This window comes from Octodon degus, unplaced genomic scaffold (assembly GCF_000260255.1).
Source record: "Octodon degus isolate 3935 unplaced genomic scaffold, OctDeg1.0 scaffold00242, whole genome shotgun sequence".
Taxonomy (NCBI): domain Eukaryota; kingdom Metazoa; phylum Chordata; class Mammalia; order Rodentia; family Octodontidae; genus Octodon; species Octodon degus.
This window is the reverse complement of record NW_004524818.1, coordinates 3,200,046-3,207,733: the sequence shown is the minus strand read 5'-3', so window position 1 is coordinate 3,207,733 and position 7,688 is coordinate 3,200,046.

The following is a 7,688-nucleotide window of genomic DNA, read 5'->3' as shown; positions in this document are numbered from 1 at the left end:
CATTTTCAAAGTTCTACAGAAAATTGAAACAGAAGGCCTCTACTTCAATCTCTTCAAAACCATTTCTGAAAACTCAATGGCTAACATAATTCTAAATAGTGAAAACCTAAAATTTTTTAAGCTTAGATCGGGTAGAAGACAAGGATGTCCTCTGTCATCACTCCTATTTAATATAGTTCTGTAATTATTAGCTACAGCCATTAGACAAGAGAAAGAAATAAAAGGAATAAGAATAGGAAAAGAAGAAGTCAAATTATCATTATTTGGGAAGACATGATACTTTACTCGGAAGACTCAAAAAACTCTACCAAAAAACTTCTAAAATTAGTGCACAAATTCAGTAGCATAGCAGGATACAAAGTCAATACCCAAAAGTCAATAGCATTCCTCTAAAAATATGAAAAACACACTGAGTGGGAAATTATAGATGCAGTAACTTTTACAATAGCACCGAGGAAAATGAAATATCTTGGATTAATCTAACTAAAGAAGTCAAAGATCTTTTCAAGGAAAATTGCAGTACACTTAAAAAAGAGATCATAGAGTATTTCAGAAAACTGAAAGATATTCCTTGCTCCTGGATAGCAATAACAAATATCGTGAAGATGGCCATACTCCCAAAATTGCTATAAAGATTTAATGCAATCCCTATCAAACTACCACCATCATAGCTCACAGACCTAGAGAAAACATTCGTAAAATTTACTTAGAACTAGAGAAGACCTAGAATAGCAAAGGCAGTCCTGGGCAAAAAAAGACAAGGCAGGTGGCAGTATAATTTCTGACTTGAAATGGTACTACAATGCTACTGTGATAAAATCAGCATGCTACCGGCAACAAAATAGACCAGAGGATCAATGGAATAGATTAGAAGATGAAGTAACCTCTCCAAAAACACTCAGTCACCTTATCTTTGACAAAGACGCCAAACATACTCACTGGAAGAAGATAGCCTCATTAACAAATGGTGCTGGAAAACTGCCTCTACATGCCAAAACCTAAAGCTTAACCCAGGTCTATCACCATGCACTAAACTAAAGTCAAAATGGATTAAAGAACTAAATATTAAAACAGAAACACTAACTTTCCTGGAAGAGAAAGTAGGAGGAACTCTTGAAGACATAGGGGTAGGCAAAGATTTCATGAACAAAATTCAAATCTCACGGGAAACAGTTGAAAGAATTAACAACTGGGACCTGCTCTTACTGAGAAGTTTTTTCACGTCAAAAGAAATTACCAACAAAGTGAAAAGAAAAACCACAAATTTGAAAAAGATCATGACAAATAAGTACTCAGACAAAAGTCTACTGTCTAGAATTTATAAAGAACTAAAAAACAGTAGGACCCCAAAGTTTAAAGACCCAGTCCAGAAATGGACATCCAAGATGAACACACACTTCTCAGATGATTAAATTAAACAAGTGAATAAATATAAGAAAAAAATGCTCCACATCACTGGCCATCCATGAAATTCAAAAAAAAAAAAATTAAGGTATCATCTCACCCCAGAAAAATGACTACCACAAAAAATCAACCAAGAAAAATGCTGGAGAGGCTGTGGGAAAAAGTAAACCTTCTCCACTGCTGGCGGTAAGGTAGACTGGGGAAAACATTATGGAAATCACTGTGGAGATTCCTTAGAAAACTAGGACGGGCAATCCCATTCAAATCAGCTATTTCCATACTGATAATTTTCCCAGAGGATCTGAAAACATCATATCACAGTGATATAGGTGGACTTATGTTTATAGCAGCACAACCTGTGATAGCCAAGTTTTGGAAACAACCAAGGTGCCCATCACCTGAGGAATGCATGAAACAGATGTGTCATTTTTATGCAATGGAGTATTACTCAGTTATAAAAAATGATAAATTCGAAGTCTTTTTATTTTAGGGGGTGCCACTTGAAGATACACTTATAAGTGAAATAAACCAGACACACATGTATAAATATCTTGTAGTCTCCCTAGTATAATATGTAAAAAGTAGAAATACAAACAGAAAGGTATCATACAAATAAAAGGAAAGCAAGAACTTGAGGACTAGACAATGAAGATGGAGCAAGGAGGAAAGCTAGGAAACATGACAGGCACAAGCCATACAGTATATGTACAAGATGGGTAAGGCAGTGATCCTGAGAATCTTCAGAAGATTTTCAAATCTAGCAGTTAATTGGAAGGATTCTCACCCTGACTAACTATACATGCTGACACCTGTGAACTAAGCAACTGCGCTGAAGATAGCAATTTGTAATAGTTCATTGATACTTGGAGTGCCCGTAATTCTGGTCTTCTGAATACTTTCTACTTGTCATGACACTCGAGTTTCTTCTGTGCTGTCTCTCTGGTAGATGTTGGTTAAAAAGGGAGGGGGTTCATTTCTTCTGTGTATTCTATTCTGTGAGAGTAAAGATTCTCAAAGTAGCTATTGATAATCTTCTGAATTTCCACTGAGTCTGTGGTAATTACACCCTTTTCATTCCTTATTGCTTATATTTGATTTTTTTCTTTCCTCTTTTTGATAAGGTTAGCTAGGGGCCTATCGATTTTATTTAATCTTTCAAAGAACCAGCTTTTTGCTTTTTTAATTCTTTGAATTGTTTTCTTCGTCTCAATTGAATTGATTTCTGCTCTAACCTTTATGATTTCCTCCTGTCTTTGGGCTCTGGGTTTGGTTTGCTCTTCCTTTTCTAGTTGTTGAAGGTGCAGCATTAGGGTATTTATTTGTTCCCGTTCTGTTTTCCTAATGTGTGAGTTCACAGCTATGAATTTCCCTCTGAGAACTGCTTTCATCGTATCCCATAAATTCCGATAAGTTGTGCTTGAATTTTCATTGAATTGTAGATATTGTTGAATTTCTTGTTTAATTTCATCTGTGACCCATTGATTGCTGAGTAGGGTGTATTTAATTTCCATGTATTTAATGTTTTATAAGAAATAAAGACATGCTGTTATGTTGAGCTGTGGGGGACTCAGGTCAACAATTTCTGACATTGCCAGTTAAGTGGAAGACCCAATACTATTATGGGATACTGGACTGTTTTAGAATATTTTGCTGAGTTTACACACTTATAATATTCAAATAATGGAGCCTAACAAAAAAAGGGTATACAGATGAATGTCTATTTTGTATCTGTGTATTCAAAGTGGTTAGGATAGATATATAGTTACATTCTCTTAATGAATAGAATGATTTGTTCTAATGGTGTTTGTAAATAGGATATCAAGTCCATATCTTGTACAGCAATTAACCACTAGGAAGAATGTATGCAGTGTGTTAATTATTGAAACTGTCCTACCGATTTGATTTGAAACTGTCTCATTGCTATTTGTTTATCAATAAAATTATGGCCAAAAAGGAGGGGGTGGTGAATGAAGGGAGGAAGCAGGAAAAGGAGTTTTGCAGGACTGTCCGGCAACAATTTTTTATATGGTTAGATTTCTGGATTTATGTGTAAACATATATAACATTTTATTCCTATTTTTAAATATATTTTAATTTTTTGTAATATGCTGTAGGGACTTATAGTTTAACATATTAATACTTGAGGAAAAAAACCTGTTCCATGTTATACAAAATATGTTTTATATTCAGACAGATAGTGCAATTAAGCTCAACCGTCTAGTTTGCATGGTAATAACAATAAGCTTGTCTTCTTGAGTGTTAACATCCTAAATTTGCAGACCAAAAATTAGAGAAAAAGGAGGGCCACAAGGACAGCCAACATTTTGGCCTTAGCCATCCAAAGTCATTTAAAACTCTGGACATATGAGAACCTGAACTATAACATCATGTAACTCAGTTGTGTCCCAAATTTTCTGATCAAAGAGATTATGGGGTAAAAGAGGAAAGTGACTGATGATGTAGTGTGCCTAATGAGGGTCACATGGAAAGAAATCATTCTCTCAGGCTTTCACAAAGAGTAAATTGGCCAAACAATATCCGTGACTCTTCCACATGATTGATACTGACAATGGATCTACAAACTGAGGTATAGTGTTACAGGATTAATCCTGAGGGGATTTGACTGACCTTATCAGATCCAAAAGCTACAATTCTTGTTAAATAGATCTTCCTTTATCTTGGTCTTAACCATCCAGCATAAAATTATAAAAACAAAGTACAAAAAATAAAGCCTTGTTGTTATATTGAGCTATAGGGGACTCAGGTCTACAACTTCTGACATTGCCAGTCAAGTGGAAGGCCCACTACTATTATGGACTACTGGACTATTTTGGAATATTTTGCTGAGTTCACACACCTATAATATTTAAATGACTTAACTAATCGAACAAAGGGGATACAGATGAATGACCATTTTTTATATTTGTATTCAAAATGGCTAGCATAGATATATAGGTACCTTCTCTTAATTCAATGAATAGAGGTTTTTGTTCCAATAGTGATTGTAAGTAGGATATCATGTCTGCATCTTGTGCAACAAATATCCACTAGGAAGGCAGTATGCATTGTGTTAATTATTGAAACTATCCTACCAATTTTATTTGAAACTGTCCCATTGCTATTTTTTTCTCAATATAATTGTTTAAAAAATAAACAAAGAGGGTGTTAGAAAGCACAGCTAGATCAGCAAAGAAGGTCTGGAGCCCAGCAATTTCAGAGATGATTTTTGAGTTCTGCATAGTTCGAGGGATAACCCACTACAACTACTGGACTATATTGGATTATTTTACTGAATTCAACCACCTACAATATTTAAATGGCAATGGAATACCCATCTCTGACTAAACTAAATTGAAAAAGCCGATACAAATGAAGGACTATTTTGCATCTGTACATACAGAATAGTTAGGTTAGGTATACAGCTATTTTCTCTTATTTTAATGAGAAGTAATATTTGTACTAATAGTGTATGGACAGGATATCATATTTGCATCTTGTACTATGAATAAGTACTACAAAGACAACAATATGTAATGCATTAATTATTGTAACTGTCCTACTACCCTGTTTTGAACCTGGCTCATTACTATTTTTATCTCAATAAAATTAATAAAAAATAGGTAAAGTGAACTAGTACGCACTGCAAATGAGATTTGGAGAAAGCTTCAATTGCATTTGATTTAGAATTTTGCTATAGACTAGCTGAACACCTTTGAGTAAACTCCTAACAATTTCTGTCATTGCCAGTCAAGCAGAAGACCCAATACTATTATGGGCTACTGTACTCTTTTAGAATATTTTGCTGAATTTACACACCTATAATATTCAAATAACAGAATTTAACACAAAAAGGGGATACAGTTGAATATCCATTTTGTATCTGTGTATTCAAAGTGGTTAGGATAGATATATAGTTACAGTCTCTTAATGAATAAAGCAATTTGTTCTAATAGTGTTTGTAAATAGGATATCATGGCCGCATCTTGTACAACAATTAACCACTAGGAAGAATGTATGCAATGTGTTAATTATTGAAACTATCTTACCAATTTGATTTGAAAATAAAATTGACTAGCATAAAAAATAAAGAAAAAAAATTGACTAGCAAAAAAAAAAAAAATATTGGCCAAACTCATTTTCCTCACTTGGTGCCGGATCTTCCATGCCAAGTTGGTGGTAAGAATGAAAACAATCAGTTTTGACAGCCTCCCAAGTGCTGGGATTACAGGCGCATACCACCACTCCCAGTATTAATTGCTATCTCAGTGCACCTCAGGGGCAGGGTCATCCTGGCAGGCCCCAGTATTGAACTCCTGGCCTCTGCACCTGCTTGCAGGCATTTTAATGCACTGAGCTATTTGGCCAGCCTGTATACCTCCTCTAGGAAAAGAATTTCATACTCTTAAAATTCACTATGTAGTATTTAGATTATTTCCTGCACCTATCCTTCCATCAATCCATCTATATATTCTTTACCACATTCATTCTACCAAAATTTGAATATCAGCTTCAACTTTGCCTTAATGATTCAGACTTTTCAAAGATGTGTGTAAATACACAGCCTTGGACAAACATATCTGAATTGAATTGCAACCTCAAACTGTCACATAACATTAAAATGGAAATAATAAAACTATCTATCTCATACTGTCATTGAGACTCCTAACTTCATGTGGAAAACTCCATGTAGTGCCTGGCAGAGGACAAGTACTTGCAATCCTTCGTTATGATCCATATATTTTATCATTTACATCTCTTATCATCATCTTTTTTATTTTATGAAAATACTCAAAGTTTCATATCACAATAACAAGAAAATAACAAAAGGTTATACAATATCAATTATCTTCACAGTAGTTACAAGCACACCTCAATTTATGAAGAACTGTTCACTGCAAAACTTACTATATCTTAATTGGTTCTCTGGCAACAGAAGACCTGTGTCCCTAGACATAATTGGTTATCTGGAAACAGAAGGACTATTTCCTTAGAGACAATCTTATAAACATTTCTCAGACCGTTAAGTTACCCTGCCAACTCCATTAAAGTAATTCTATAATTGTCTAAATATTGTTTGTCAAGAGTCAGCCAAAGCACATGTCAGAGATCTTCAGAACTCCAAAAAGGAGGCAGAGAAATACATTGGTGGAGTGAAAAGTCAAAGGTACTGATTGTAACTATGTAGCTATCTGTGAAGGAGAGTGAAATCACTGATATTTAAAGACTATTGAATTCTATTAAAATAGGTTTGAATAAATTTCTTAGTTCTATTCCAATAAATTATTGAAGAGGCAAAAACATACTTGGATAAAAGACTACCCAGTTTGAGTGGAAGGTCAGTGCAGATTTAGGACAGTAATTTCTCAATATGGGTGAAGCAGATAAAGATAACAGAATTTGGTTTTGGACAGACATCCAGGGGAAAGCAAAAATTGCACTTCTCTAAGGCCAGAAAATAAAGAGGCCATATATCTATCTGTCTCTTTAGCCTCAAACTTGTGCTCTGATATTTCACTCTTCCTCCTCAGCTTGGGTAGCTAAGCAGTGATTAGATCAAGGATGACTTTGTGTCCTGCTAAGACATTTAGGAAGCATCCTGAAGACCCTGGTGAGTCACTTCAGAGATATAATTCAGGGAATGAGCCCTAAACTATTAGTCTCAATTATTGCTGATTACTTTCCATGTGAATTTAATGTTATATCCTACTTCCAAGCAACTGGACAAAATACTGTGATGGAGATTCTGTTTGGAATCTTTTAGTATATTTCACTGCTAATGAAGCAGTCATGGAAAGATAAACATTTCACATATTAATGTAGCAATATTTTGGGTTATGTTAGAAAGCTCAGTGTTTATAAACAGCATTGCTATATTATTTTTAACAAGCTAGGATGCAATATTCATTACTCTCATTGCCATTTTAGAGGTCACTAGATATGGAGACTCCTGGCAGCATTTCTAGTAAGCTAAACACTTTAATATATAATGTAAAAGCTTTTGGTAGAGGAATATAAGGTGAGCTAGAGTGTCCACTCAGCACTAAGGCATACATGGTTTTTCTCCTCTATTGAATCAAATTTGTTGACATGTTACCTCATACAGCCTTTAAAATCTGATGTCTTTCTGGATTTATTGTAAACTCTGCAAACAGTATCGTGAAACTCATGGAACATTATCTCTCCTGGTGTTCTCTCTCCAAAGAGGATGCTTAATAACTTCATCTGCCTGGAAGGGCTTGGCACTGTGGAAATTAGACTACTTTGCTTGGCCAGTAAGTGGGCAA